Genomic DNA, 14,908 nt, shown 5'->3' with positions numbered 1-14,908 from the left:
TAAAGCATGGGTTGCCATTATGTGAGAACCCAGAACTGGGGTTGTTCATAGTTTGCTTTGCCAGGGTATAGAAGTGGCGAACAAGAGTGGTAAACTTTACATGCCAGTATTATAGCATTTGGGATTCAGGGAGGGAGCGAATGAATGAGGAGGGAAACAAACAACTAGGGATTGAGAAATTTTTTTTTAGCTTGCTCAGTCATCTGCCAGACATTCTCTGGGTAGGGAAACAAACCATGGATTAAATAAACCGTGGGTTGGCGATATGTGTGATACAGGCCATTGTTGTAATTAACTTTATTGGGTAATTCAACACTTACTGAATGGCTTATGGTGAGCATTACTTGAAAAAAAAATCCCAAAGTGATCAGCAATGAAGTTATCTTCAAAATACATTTACTAATCACTAGATTGTTCATTGTTATCAAATAAGGTGAGATCTTTTATATCCTTTTTGTAACTAGCTGGCAGTTCCCCCCTGCCCACAACCTCTGATTTATTGAGCACTCTGTCCTAGTTGTGTAGCTTCATTTTTTCATATTGCACATCTTGTTAGTGTTCAGGCATAATTAAACTAGCTTTCTGGTAAGGGATGGCAACCTAGCTTTTTCTCCATCTCCTTCTTGTTACTCCCATATGACCCTTATTGCCTCTTTGTTTTCCTCTGTTAAATTGTGCCGGTGATGTGTCATGTGTGCTGTTTTTCCAACTAGCCTGAAGTTGGCTGCAACCAAGAGCAGCAGTTAAATAAAGCCCAATTTCCCTGCTTCCTGGTGTTCAATTGTTTAACTCCATTTTCTGGATTTCTGCAGTTTTGATTTACAGAGAAGCAAACCTCCGTGGTGCCTCTGGGCATCTCTTAAAGCTCCATTATTTTCTTCTGCTTAGAAATTCTTCCCTTCAGTCCAGAGCATCCATCAAAATAATGTATTCCCTGCAAAGGCTTCTGGAAAATGTTTAATAGGGCCTTTTCACACTTGGGGACAGTTCCAGGTTGGAAGAAAGATCGGGGGAGAAGAAAATGCATGAGAAGCTCATGGAGGGCCTGACTCTGACTTGCAGTGAGCATTGACCTGCATCCTCTCTGCCTTTACCTCTATGCAGAGGGAATTATGTGAACAGAGCAGAACCAAAGCTGGCCACAAAAAGTGCTGGGAGAAAAAAAATTCTTTTACAAAAAGGAAGTCGTACAAAGGTGCTGTATAATTTATCACCAAGAGTTTATTTCTGGTTGCTTTTCCTGGAAAGACCAAAAAAGTGCCTTCCTTGACACTCTGTTGCCTTCTTCAAGGGACAAGCTAGAGAGGAAAAAGAGGGGAGGGGGAACCTTTATTACTGAAAGACCCATCTATCTTCCACTCTCTTTCTCATGCCTATGTTCTTCCCCACTCCACTTGAAAGGGCAATGCCTTTGGCAGGAAATCTACTTTTGTCATTGGTCTGCCAAATGATTCAATTTCTTTTAAGTCTTTGCCTCCTTCCTAGTTCTACTCTTCAAAGTTAAATTGGTCTTGGACAAGTTGTTTGGGGAGGTCTGTTTGGTGTGTTTTTGAGGTCATGGGAACTTTGTTTCAGTTGGTATAGATAAATCTGCATTGAAGGTATTTGGTTTGGTTATATGGCATACGTGCAAAATGAGATTGCAGTTATAAATATGCTATTTATACAAGTTCATCTTGGAATAGGACACAGGATGGACATTCTGGTTGCTTTTGGACAACACGATAGTCAATGGTGGGGTAATAATCAACTCGACAGTAGTTTATCTAGGGTGTACTCCCCACACAACATGATAATAATCAACTATGGTGTGGCTTAGGATCAGCATTGAGTTGACTACTAGTCCACAGTGAGTTGACTCACTCATCCCCCGCCCTCTCCCTCCCCTCAGTCCTCCCGCTAGTATCCCATCAGCCATTGCTGCCAAAAATGTATCATGCTAGCTGGACTAGAGCGGCAGCTGCCACTTTGACCACTCTTGCCTTGTGACTCTGTGGCTGACAAAGTAACGAACAGTGGCTGAGGAAATAATGGTGCTCTCCACATAGCATGATTGCCAACAGTGGTTCAAAAAGCCAACCCTGCACAGCATTGGTTATTTTGGCCAAATAACCAAACATTAGTTAAAAAAACTCCCTCCACACAACACAATAATCCACAGTTGGTTAAATAACTAACTGTCAACTACTGAAACGATTGTTGGTTATCATGTTGTCTGAACCCAGTCTCTGTCAATATAAGGGGTATTATGTAGTCAGCCCTTTCTTTTTCATTCATATATATTTGGTCACACAAACAAAGGAAGGATTGAAGTCAAAAGGACGTGCTTATTTGGGAATAGAAGAGAGAGAGAGAGCGCAGTTTAAGGGTAGAAGGTATCATGGAAGAAGATGTAAACTTAAGAGTGGTAGAAAATTATTTAGGTGCCTCATCAGCAGTCAGAAAGAGAATAAACAGAGGTGGAGGCAGGAGCCAGCCTGTCTACTACAGGCTTGGAAGCACTGGAACTTGAGGAGGAAGATTGAAACAGCAAGGTCTGAGTGGCAGGTGTAAGATGGGCTTTTCTGATTACATATAGAAGTGCTAGATGGGGGAAGCAAGGATGCACGTAAGGGGAAGTGTGTGTGTGTGTGTGTGTGCATATGGTGAAAGGATTGTAGTGCTTTGGATTGAGGACAGATGCTTGTAGAGACATTTAATTAAAAAACATGGAAACATTTTCAGAATAGAAACCAGGGGTGCTTTCAGATGGAGGACTCCTAGCACTAGCAGTCAGAAGGCATTGTCCAGCTGTTCCGTCTTTTTCTCCTTAAAGGATTTTCTGTGTTAATGAAAAGACTGAAGAGATAAGAAAATACAAGGCCATGAATAGAAGATGAATGGAATGGACTCCCTGTAAACTTCCATGAATGAGGCAGGGTGATGGTGCCATAAAAGCCTCATGTGGAAGCATCCCAGATCTATATGGCTGTTCACATGGTAACTAGAGAACAGAACTTCCTGTGTTGGGCTTTAAAATATTAACAACCCAGCTTGTTATCAGCAAGAAAGTGACTGAAGGTTGATGTTAAAGAGGCTGGAGAAAGAGGCAACAGAAGAAATTACCAAGGGTTGTAGAATACTTTGAATAAGGAAACAAATCTGAAAACTATATGTACAAGAGCGAAGTAACTGTACCAGCAGTGGTACAGAATCCAGGTTTTAATGTAAAAAATAGTTACACACCAAATAAGATGTTAAGCATGCCTATTTTAACTTTTTTGCTGCTGCTGCTGTTTTAAATTAATATTTTTTATTGTTGCTGTCATGGCCAGCTTTATGATTAGAATCTGGCTAATATATTTTTTATTACATGGTTGTTAATGTTTGGTCTAAATGTTGGGTGGGATATTTAATTTTATAGGGTTGAATCCAATGGAATCATTTTTCTAGCAGCTAGTGCAAAACTTCTACCACTTGAGGAAACTCAGTTTTCATCCTGGCACAAGTGCCAAATTCAATACTTTATTTATTTATTTATTTCATTTTTATACCGCTTAATAGCCAAAGCTCTCTGGGCGGTTCACACAAATTAAAAACCATTCAAAATATAAAACAAACAGTATAAAAACATGATATAAAATACAGTATAAAAACACAACCAGGATAAAATCAGCAGCAGTGCAGAAATACAACTTTAAAATACAAAGTTAAAACAGCAAAGTTAAAATTAAATTTAAAAACTGATAAAGTACTGAAAGAATAAAAAGGTCTGCACCTGGCGTCTTAAAGAATATAGTGTAGGTGCCAGACGAACCTCTTTAGGGAGCTCATTCCACAGCCGGGGTGCCACAGCAGAGAAGGCCCTCCTCCAGGTAGTCACCTGCCTCACTTCCTTTGGCAGGGGCTCACAGAGAAGGATCCCTGAGGATCCCTTTAGGGTCCTGGCAGGTACATATCGGAGGAGGCGTTCCTTCTGATAGTCTGGCCCCAAGCTGTTTAGGGCTTTACATGTTAATACCAGCACTTTGAATTGGGCCCGGACCTGGACTGGCCGCCAATGAAGCTGGAAGAGAACTGGTGTGATGTGGTCTCATTGGCCAGTCCCTGTTAATAAATGTGCTGCCCTGTTTTGTACCAGTTGAAGTTTCTGGACTGTTTTCAAAGGCAGCCCCACATATTATGCATTGCAGTAATCCAAACGAGAGGTTATGAGAGCATGGATAACTGTAGCTAAGCTATCTCCGTCTGGATAAGGTGCTCTTTGCTGATAAAAGGTGCTCTTTGAATCCACTTGTGCTAGGTGGTGCACAACTCATTACAATTTCATTAGGCTACGTGTCGCTTCTGCTAGTTGTTCTGCTAGCGGTTGTGCAACTGCTAGTGGAACAATGATAACTCTTGTAATTTTTCTGCATGTTGAATATAACCCATAAATATTACCCTTACTATATTATCCCTTAATTGCTTATAAAGACTATGGGTGAGAGGGAGCAACTCCTTCAACTGCAGCTATTGTCACACTTCTCTCCCCTCCCAAACTATAACAGGATTTAAATCTGGTTGCATACTAATTTACATTTTGCATTCTGCATGAACAGAAAACTGCTTTAAAATATTTGTCCCTCCACATCAGTTCTGCACACATACCACTGTTGTGCTTAGCAGTACAGAAAGGTGGCACACAGGGAAAAGCATCATTAAGGCCACGCCTCAAAATGGGACACAACGAACACAATTCAGAAAGCTTGCTGCATGGGAGGTGGTTCGGAACGGTGCCTTAAGAAACAAAATATGAAAGACTGAAACAGAGGTAGGGCAGTTACAGGTCTGCCATACACATATTAAGAGGTGTATAATGCATAGCCATCCTCCTCCCTGATGTGGAAAATGCTTTAAAATGAATTTTCACATGCTTTTGAGGTGATATATGGGGTGGGGGTGGGGATACAGTGTCATGTATGTATCTGCATACTTGAATTAGCTCTGAGCCTTGTGATGAAAGGACATGATTTATTTCCTCTTTCTGTTTTTGGGAACTTTATAACAGGGAATAAGTGGAAGCCACTTCAGTGAAATTATCATAGCCAGGAGTATGTGAATAGTTAATAAAATCAGACAGAGTGTCTGACATGTACCTTCTCCCAAGTCTGATTGTACTAAGCTGTTCATTCATGGAGTTCATTGCCAGCTGATAGTACCTGGAATTGTGTGTGTGTTCTGACTCAGTCATCAGTTATGAAAGATGCCTAACTAGAAACGACACCTGAGATATGTGATTAGGCTCTCCCATGGTGGTTTTTTTAAAATTTAAAAGCAGCCATTGACAGTTTGGATCAGGGCCATAATGATGGGAAAAAGAAGGCATAATCCTCTCCCCATCCCGCAAAATTGTTATCTGCCCCACATCATAAAGCATATAGGTAATGAGTAACTCAAGGCAGGGGAAAAATGTTACTTTCAGTGAACAGAAAAATGCACATTCTCCTTCTGCCTTGCTCTAGGGTGCTTCCAGATTAGGCTTATAGTTTTGAATAAGGCTTGCCTTGCTCATGGATTTTTATGGGGGTTCTACACGTCATTATTATTGTCCTGTAATCTTCCCATGCTTTCTTCCCAGTTGTCTTTGCTTTTCTAATTATGTAGAAAATCTGTTAATTTTTGAAGGCATGCAATAAATACCACAAATCTGAACAGGTGTGGAAGTTTGATATTGCAGCTTTCTAGCGTTTGGCTGGGAGTGTGGTTATGACAAATATACTGAGGGGCATGTTCTAAGAACACACCACAAGCTGGGCCATTTTGTTTCTGTTATCTAGGCTATGAGAACTCTAATGGCTGATAAACCATTCCAAATTGCAGTGTGCTTTCATGGAGCCAGGAGGATTCGAGGGCACTCAAAATGGAAGATGATTGCTTTGATATCTCCTGCTTCTGCTGTATTTATAACTATTTTACGTGGGAGTGCCTTTTCTAATGTTTTCTTTATTTTTTAAAGCTGTACTTGCACAGCTCTTATGTTTGCGTGGTGAACTACTAAGCATTCCATCATTTTGTCATTTCAGATTTTGATACATTTCATCATTTATTTCGCATGAAATGCTTCTGCTTTCCCCCTGGGAACAGTGCAACATGAAGCAATCTTTTCTCTCCCCCCCCCCCCCCGTTTGGTGGGTGTTCAGTTATATAAGTGTAGGTTCAGGGTGCTTCCAGAGGGGCAGCTCTTTGTGCTACCAGTCAAAAGAGGTTGTGTAGTTGTCTTTGTGGCCGGGGGAATGAAGATGTTTTCTGGGAGGTGCCCTCACTAAAAGGAATACAGAACGCAGCTCAATTTGGGGGTGAGGTGGGCAAACTGCTGGTCTAATGCTGTTGCACACTTCCAGTATAATGTTTTTAAAAGGTGTGTGTGCAGGTAAATGCTGATGGAGAGGAGGGAAGAGGTGGTAGAGAGACAAAAAGGCAGCTATGGTTTCATCCCATCTTGCTTTGCCCATAGGTGCAGATGCCTTCTGCAGTTATGAATTTTTAAAAGAATTAAATCAATGGCTGCACCTGCAAGAATGCTTCCATTTGGAAGCACCGCTGGTGTGCTTATCTACTGATGAGCTGTCTCATTCTCTTTGCAACTCTGTGGATGGAAGAAAAGGTGTAAAGATTAGTCTCAGGATTGTCTGTCACATCTTCCTTCCCTGGGCTTTACACCAGAGTGATGGGCACAGTTTATAGTTGTGGCCAAAATGATATGTACTTCAGAGCTTTCTTATCTTTTCTGTGTTTCTGGATGAACTGATGTGATAATTTCCTGCATTAGAGCCTTTCTAGAGGCTTGTCCTAAAAGAAAGAGGGAAGGGTAACTGAAGCTACTCTGGTGTACTAAATTATGGCTCCTTAGGGACCAATCTCAGTGTTGGGCATAGGTACAGATTTTCAACATCCCTTTCAGAAGACAAGAAAAGCAAAGGTGTGTCAGCAAAGCAAACCTACACAGTACAATTTAGGAGGGAGCCCAGGACAACTTAATTTTGATCTTGGTTGTTTGCTGCTCCTCAAGCTCCCTCCTAGACTGATTTTATATGAGATACGGGGCATGTGAAAAGCATGTTTTTCTACAGTATGAATTCTAGAATGGACATCAGGGATATCATGAGGATACAGTTGCAGAAAAGTAGCTTACTATGAGCCGTTAACCTTGCAAAGATCTGGGCAAAGACTGAGGGCTTATATACTTGTTGAATGATTCAGCAGTTGCAGTTGTGTCTGCTGCGTCTTTGGCTATGGCTGGGTCTTCCTCCTCCCAGCTTCTGAGTAAGTCCTTGGTGAAAGGTTCTTCTTGCGGCCTGGTAGGCACTCTGGTGACAAGTCTGAGGATCCAATCTGGTCTGTTGTTGCTGGTGTTCTGGGAGTGTTGTGGGATGAACAACGACAGTCAAGAACCACAGCAGGGTTGGGATTCAAGAGGGGGTATTGTAACAATAACTTTCCGTTCCCTCATATTTAGCTATGTTTACCCTACCCAGTGCCTGTTTGCATTCTCTTCCCCTCCTTATTGCTTTACTATGATTTTATTAGAATGTAAGCCTATGCGGCAGGGTCTTGTTATTTACTGTTTTACTCTGTACAGCACCATGCACATTGATGGTGCTATATAAATAAATAATAATAATAATAATTAATAATAATCACTTTCTGTTCCCCTCATACTTAGCCTTACACCATGAAACAAGACTTAATGGTTCATGTCTCATTAGAAGTACAAAGGTTTTGGAGGAAACAAAAATGCAGTGATGGTATCCAAATTTCCAAGGGTGGACTTGCATGATCAGTGATGCTTGGAGTTGTTTCAGAAATTGATTCAGAGGTGTTATCCTGAATGAATTGCTCTTGTTTGCACATGCAGGGTATTGCAGGGTGTGTTAGCTACAAGCCTTCTATCTTGGATCATTGCGAGGTTACTGTGTGTGCTTGACATGAATTCCAAACTCCACCTACCTGTGGAGATTACTGGGCTAGTATTTTTCATTGCCCCTTCTTTCATGTTGAAACTGTGGCTTGCTTCCTTATTTTGAGTCTGGTTTAGCCTTGGGTTTAACCCATTTGATAGTGTAAACAGATTAAAGTGAGCTGGAGCAACTGGGCTTGTTATGTTACAATAACTGATCATGTAAACAAGCTCCCAAATAGGTGGAAAACATGGCCTTTGGCAAGTATGAAGAATGACAGACTAACTCAGCTCTGAATGTGGCTGCTTATCCCAAGCCAAGTACTGAATGTCTAGAACTCCTGGGGAGTGTTTAGAGGGGGTCACTGGGGAGATTATTCAGATTTTTAAGTGGTCCTCATTGAGCACTGGCTGACTCCCACACCCCTTTGAGCTGCCTGTCTGAATGGACAAGAGCACTCAGAAGCACTTGCTGCTTAGCAGACAAAAGGTGCTATGCACACTTCCCCCACCCCCTTATCCCTGCCATACTATTGGGGCTCTTGTGCTTGGTGCCCTTTCTCTGCATTGATTGGGTGCTCGCCCAGTGATTTGCTCAGGGAACAGTCTCTCTTAAACAAACAATACTGTAGCTCTCTGGGTTGGAGGGAAATACTCAGAGGAATGTGACTTCTCATGGAGCTAATAGATAGATTTTAATGGTTCCTGTTTTAAAGATCTGATCAAGTTTCTTGAATTTAAGAGAGCTCCGTCTCTCTCTTGAAGCTCTTCAAGTGGATAAAAAACAAACACTATAGCTGGAAAAAGAAGGGAATTGGGTCACATGGACCCATGGCAAGATTTATAGTCTTTGAGAGAAAAATGCAAAGGAAGTGAAATGTCTATTGAAGAATTGATTCTGAGGATTAATGTTGCAGCCCCCTAACAATCAAGACAAGGCAAACTAGAATTGAAAAGGACTAAAGCATCATGCAGGACCCACCAGTCTCTTTCCATGTAAACACATGGAATCCTGCAAACAGCCCATATAAATCCATGTCACACAACTGGAGACATGGTAACTGAGTGCTTCTGCCTCCTTAACCACTGAAGATGCACACAAAACTGGGCTGAGGGGAGTTTGGAGGGAATGTATTGCTTCCTAGGCAGGGTCTCCCTCACACTTAGGCCTACTTTGCTCATAATGCTAACCTGTGGTATGGGTTATTGAATTCTGGATTGTTATGATGTGTTCACATGGCTGTGTTAACAACCCATGGTTTAATAACCACAAACAACTTGGAAAGAGAACCCATGGTTTGTTGTTGGGTTGTATGAACTCTGGACTGTTTAAGCCATGGTTTGTTGATATTTGTGAACCCAGGGATTGTTCATTGGTTGTTTTGCCAGGTTACAGAGGCAAGCAAGAGCACTGAAAAACAGCAAAACACAGCCACTCTATATGCCAAGACTACTGAATCACAGAGGCATTTGGGATTCAGGGAAGAAGTAGGAGAGGGAGGAGGGAAACAAACAATCCAGAGATTGAGAAAACAAACCACGATTTGTTTGATCATCGGCCAGACAAACCCTGGCCAAGTTAACAAACTATGGGTTAAATAAACCATGGTAAGCATTATGTGCGAGTCAGGCCTTAGGGTACTTCCAAACTGACAGCTCCTAGTGCATCCAATTAACAGGCATTTGCCAGTTGTTCCATCTTTTCCTCCTTAATGGTTTTCTTATGGTAAGAAAAATGGTGGAAGAAGTAGTGGAAAAACATGAGACGGTTACAAATTGAAGACAGTGCCATCGGCCCCTTCCTATCCCGTGAATGGGAAAGGGCAATTACATAATAAAAACTTCATCTTAAAACACCCTTAGTGAAAGTCTCAGCTGATGAACTGTCTAAAATACTGCGCTCATCGAAGCCTTCCACTTGTTCCCGTGATCCGATTCCCTCTCGCGTCTTTATTAATCTTATCCCCGCTATTCTCCCGTCCTTGCTTCACATCATTAATTCTTCTCTGTCCTCTGGTTCATTTCCTTCTGCTTTTAAACATGCTACAGTCTCTCCCATTCTCAAAAAACCCACTCTTGATCGACTATCACTGTCTAACTACCGACCTGTCTCCCTCCTGCCCTTTGTCTCAAAGATCCTGGAACGTCTGGTCTACTCTCGTTGTCTTGACTTTCTCTCTAATAACTCTGCTCTGGATCCCTTTCAATCTGGCTTCCGTCCTTTGCATTCCACTGAAACAGCCCTTACCAAGATCACCAATGATCTCCTTACTGCCAAGTCTAAAGGCCATTATTCCATTCTTATTCTCCTTGATCTAACCGCAGCCTTTGACACGGTTGATCACGATCTTCTCTTAGATTCCCTCCATGACCTTGGACTCTGTGGCTCTGTCTATAACTGGTTCGCCTCCTATCTAGAGGGTCGCTCTTTCAGCGTGTCGGCTAACGGCAGCTCGTCCTCCTCTTTTCCCCTTTCAGTTGGGGTTCCGCAAGGCTCGGTGCTTGGCCCGTTGTTGTTCTCTCTATACATGCTGCCCTTGGGCAAGCTTATTCAATCTCACGGCCTCCAATATCACCTGTATGCCGATGATACACAATTATATCTTTCATCTCCGGAACTTTCTCCAGATGTTCACGATCGTATCTCAGCATGTCTTTCAGATATCTCAGCCTGGCTGCTTCATCGTCGTTTGAAACTTAACATGGCAAAGACTGAATTGCTTGTTTTTCCTCCTAAACCTTCTCCTCACCTCTCATTCTCTCTTACTGTCAACGATGTCACGCTTACTCCGGTCAAGGAAGCTCGTAGTCTTGGCTTTATATTTGACTCCTCGCTCTCCTTTACTCCTCACATCGAGGCTGTAGCTAAATCCTGTCGTTTCTTCCTATATAATATTGCCAGGATTCGACCATTTTTGTCTGTCTCTTCTGCCAAGACTCTCGTTCACGCACTGGTTATCTCTCGGCTGGACTACTGCAACCTTCTTCTCTCTGGCCTTCCTTCGTCTCACATCAGTCCGCTGGTCTCTGTCCACCACTCTGCCGCTAAGATCATCTTCCTGGCCCGCCGCTCTGACCATGTCACTCCACTTCTGAAATCTCTTCATTGGCTTCCAATTCACTCCAGAATCCAATATAAACTTCTCCTGCTGACCTTCAAGGCTCTTCACGGTCTAGCTCCTCCCTATCTCTCCTCTCTCATCTCACACTATCGCCCCGCTCGGGCTCTCCGCTCCTCTGATGCCATGCTTCTCGCCTGCCCAAGGACCTCCACTTCCCTTACTCGGCTTCGTCCTTTTTCTTCTGCTGCCCCTTACGCCTGGAACGCTCTTCCAGAACACTTGAGAACTACAAACTCAATCACTGCTTTTAAAACTCAGCTAAAAACTTTTCTTTTCCCTATAGCCTTCAAATACTGAGTTTGTTCTGACTCTATACTATTAGCTTTACCCTACCCGGTGCCTGTTTACACTTCCCTGTGCCTGTTTGCATTCTCCTTCCCTCTTTATTGTTAACTACAACCTATTAGATTGTAAGCCTATGCGGCAGGGTCTTGCTATGTACTGTGTTATCTGTACAGCACCATGTACATTGATGGTGCTATATAAATAAATAATAATAATAATAATAATAATACTTTTTTCCTGGCTAAGAGCATGTCTTGCGTTCATCTTATCCTTTGCCCTTGCAACATCCTTGTTAGGTATAAGACTTTACAATTCTTTCTTCTGAGCGATCTGCTCTCTTTAAATAAATCCTCTTCTCATGTGTCCTATACAAGTTGGAAATTGTCTTTATTGTAGCTTTTTATTCTGCATCTGATCTGTTGAGGGCATACAAAAGAGGAAAGCCATCAAAAGTAAACCAGCTTGAAAATGTCTATAGTTCCAGATGATGCACCACTTCCTTTACTGTTATTTCAGTATGTTTCTCTTTGACCCTGTTTAACTTTCAATCCTGTTGGCATGGCCAGGTTTGCGTGACCGGGAATGGAAAACAAGCCATCGTAGCTCATTTTCTTGCCCTGTGCATGCCAGTTGAGCACTTCGTCACTACCATAATTACCCTCACTGGGTGCGGTTTGTTGTGTTGTCCGAACTTGGCAAGGGTGTGTGGTGGGGGTGCGTTACAAACCACCCAACAATGCTAGAACAAACCATGTGTTGTGTGGTGGTTTGTAAACCCACCCACTGTGCAACCTTACTGGGTTCAGATGACACGACAAACTGTACCCGGGAAGGATAATTATGGTAAGGAAGTGACATGTGACAAGTACACACGGGGTGGGTGAGGATAACTTAACATGGTTTACTTTCCTTCTCCAATTGTGCAAACCATTTGTTCCTAGATGGATTGGTAATGATGATGCTTTTGCCTTGGGAAAGCACATAAGCAGATTTCCTCATAGACATACCAAATGTCTTTTACCCCCATAGCCTGAACTTCTAGTATTAAACTGAAAACTGCCATTGGCCAGTATTCTCTGCTGACAAATAAAAGTTGTTCAGTGCTTGCATTACTATGGTGGAAGCCCTATATACCTGTATTAGAAATTAGACTGGCAGTCAGTTCAGTTTAATATCAAAAGGTCCCATAAAGACTATGTTGGAACTGAATCCACCTGGTTTTATAAATATTTGTGTTATCATGCCATCAAGGCTTAGCATATCACAACTTCAGATGTAATTATTCTTAAGTGGCATATTTGTTTCTCAATATTAAGCTGCATTGCTATGTTTGGTGTCATGATTCCAAGCTCCCCTGCCGATACGAGGCAGTAAAGACGTCTGCTGTGTAATCCATAAAGCTTTATTCAACAAACATCTCTTCTCACTTGAAGGGTGTGTGAATGCTAGGAGCTATGCTCTAAGTTTAATTTGACTAACAAAGCTTGGCAGTTGCTTTCAAGTCAAGCAGGACTGTTCCCACCTTTTCAATAGACACTTTTCCTCAGGAAGGGTCTTTTTTGAAAAATGTCTTGTGAGCCGCTACCCTAATAGACTGCCTCTCTCGCTTGCTCTCAACTCCACCTTCTTGATTTTGCAGCAGACTCTAGGATCTGTCAACTCTGATGTCCCCTTCCCGTAAGACAGAAGCTGAGTTCCTAGGAGGGAGGGGATGGTCTCTGGACTACCTGCATTCTCTCAGATAACCTGCTGGGAAGATTCATCTTTGACTCCTGAAGAGTCTTGTAGGACCCTGCTCAATGGCGTGAGCTGTGGAACATTGGGAAGGAGAGGGGATATCCCAAAATCAGATGGAACCAAATCGTGCCATCCATAGAAAGCAGATCCTGGATCCAACCCATATAAATACACAGTAAGCCATAAGTGAGGCCTTTTGATCAGTTCACAAATAGTAAAATATACAACAATTAGCCCAATCAAAACATCAGTTTCACAAAAACAACCCTACATATAGTTTAGACCCAGAGCTTTTCTACATTATCTACCATTCCTAAATTGTGGCTGGTCGTATGTTTCCTTGTTTATTTCTCCTCCTCCTTTTTTTAATGACTTACATTCTAAGATCTTTTCTTCCTGCTCACAGGATGAAATACTGATATTAGCTTCTTGTTCCTTATCTCCTATTTTTTCTTTTGCAGAAATGAATGTGGTTTTTTTTCCATATAAAATGTTTGATTTTTAGCTATTATACAAGCCAAAGTATAGAATTGGCAATGGTTTACAAGGTCTGTCTTCAATAACAGTTTAATGGTTTTGTGGTGTGCTATTATGACTTGCTTCACTCCTCCTCATTGTATGAGTGCCCAGTAGAATTTAAGAAACAAACAGCTGTAGAAACCCCATCTTTAAAAGCTTGGATAGGAAGAAAGCAACTCCTGCTCTTGACTGCTCTTGTTGCAACACACAAAAATGGCTACTTTTTGGAAAGTGCAGAGTGCTATGTCTGCAGTCAAAAATGAGTTATTTTCTCTGGTGTTTTTTTTAAGAACCATGGCTTTGAAAGGGACTGAAAGATACTCTAATCTAAAGCTCTGTCTTCAAGGGAGATTATCCATCCAAACATAAATCGCAGTGTAGCACAAGTTGAGGGCAGGTGCATTAGATAATGTTGCTTCCAGATCAAAATAGCTTGAAATGAGCCAAGCCACACTAGAAAAATTATTTGTGGCTTATTAAAGGAGACTCTGGCTAATCCCATGATACCTAAAGTGAAATTTAGGTAGTGATCTTAAAATAAGTGATGATGTAGAGTTTGGCTGCAATTTGCTATTTAGTTTTTAAAAGTGGTAGACCAATTCAACAGTTATCCTAACTTTAGATTCCCATGTGGTATCAATTATTTTTTTAAAATTGCATCTCATAATGAAATTGTGATGTGTCATTTTTAGGCTATCACCATGGTGACTTGGAGATCAGGGCTAGTTCCTCTGGTGTGCTTTGATGGGGCTGCATTTGTAACGCTTCTGAGGAAACAAGTTACCCCGCAGAGGATTTTGCACCCCACTTGTGGAGTTATTAATTTTTGTGAACCGCCCAGGGAGCTTCGGCTATTCGGCGGTATAAAAATGCAATAAATAAATAAATAAATAAATAAATATAAGCTGCATGAACTGCATTTTTTCCTCCTGTGCATGCATACTCTGGCCTTTTCTGTTAACCCTACCCGATTATCTGCTATGTTGTATTCACATTTTGTGGTTTTAGAGATCTAATTTATAGATTACTCCCTCTCCCTCTCTTCTCTCCTTCTGTCTTGACAACTGGATGGGAAAGACATAGGTGATCTGCCTTGCTCATGTAGCTTCAGTATTCACATATACACATGCACTACAGCTATGTGGGACTGCACCATGGGAGAGCAGTTTCCAAATGGCTGTATGTAAAGGACTCCTCAGATAATGTAGCTTATAAGACATTCCAAAGCATCTGGCCCCGTATCCTTTCCCCATACTCCATACAGATTGGAAAGAAAAGATAATTGTGGGTGCCATGGAGAAGACTTGTTGGGAGACCCATCCTGCAG

General features: G+C 41.8%; 1 protein-coding gene across 1 annotated transcript in view; it reads left to right on the top strand.

The window, feature by feature from the left end:
* Positions 1-14,908, top strand: part of LRP4 (LDL receptor related protein 4) — a 121,655-nt gene that overhangs the window by 15,007 nt on the left and 91,740 nt on the right. The gene's annotated exons all lie outside the window — the stretch shown is intronic.

Source organism: Elgaria multicarinata, chromosome 2 (genome assembly GCF_023053635.1).
Source record: "Elgaria multicarinata webbii isolate HBS135686 ecotype San Diego chromosome 2, rElgMul1.1.pri, whole genome shotgun sequence".
Classification (NCBI taxonomy): domain Eukaryota; kingdom Metazoa; phylum Chordata; class Lepidosauria; order Squamata; family Anguidae; genus Elgaria; species Elgaria multicarinata.
The sequence above is the reverse complement of the archived record's forward strand: the minus strand, read 5'-3'. Positions and strand labels throughout refer to the sequence as shown.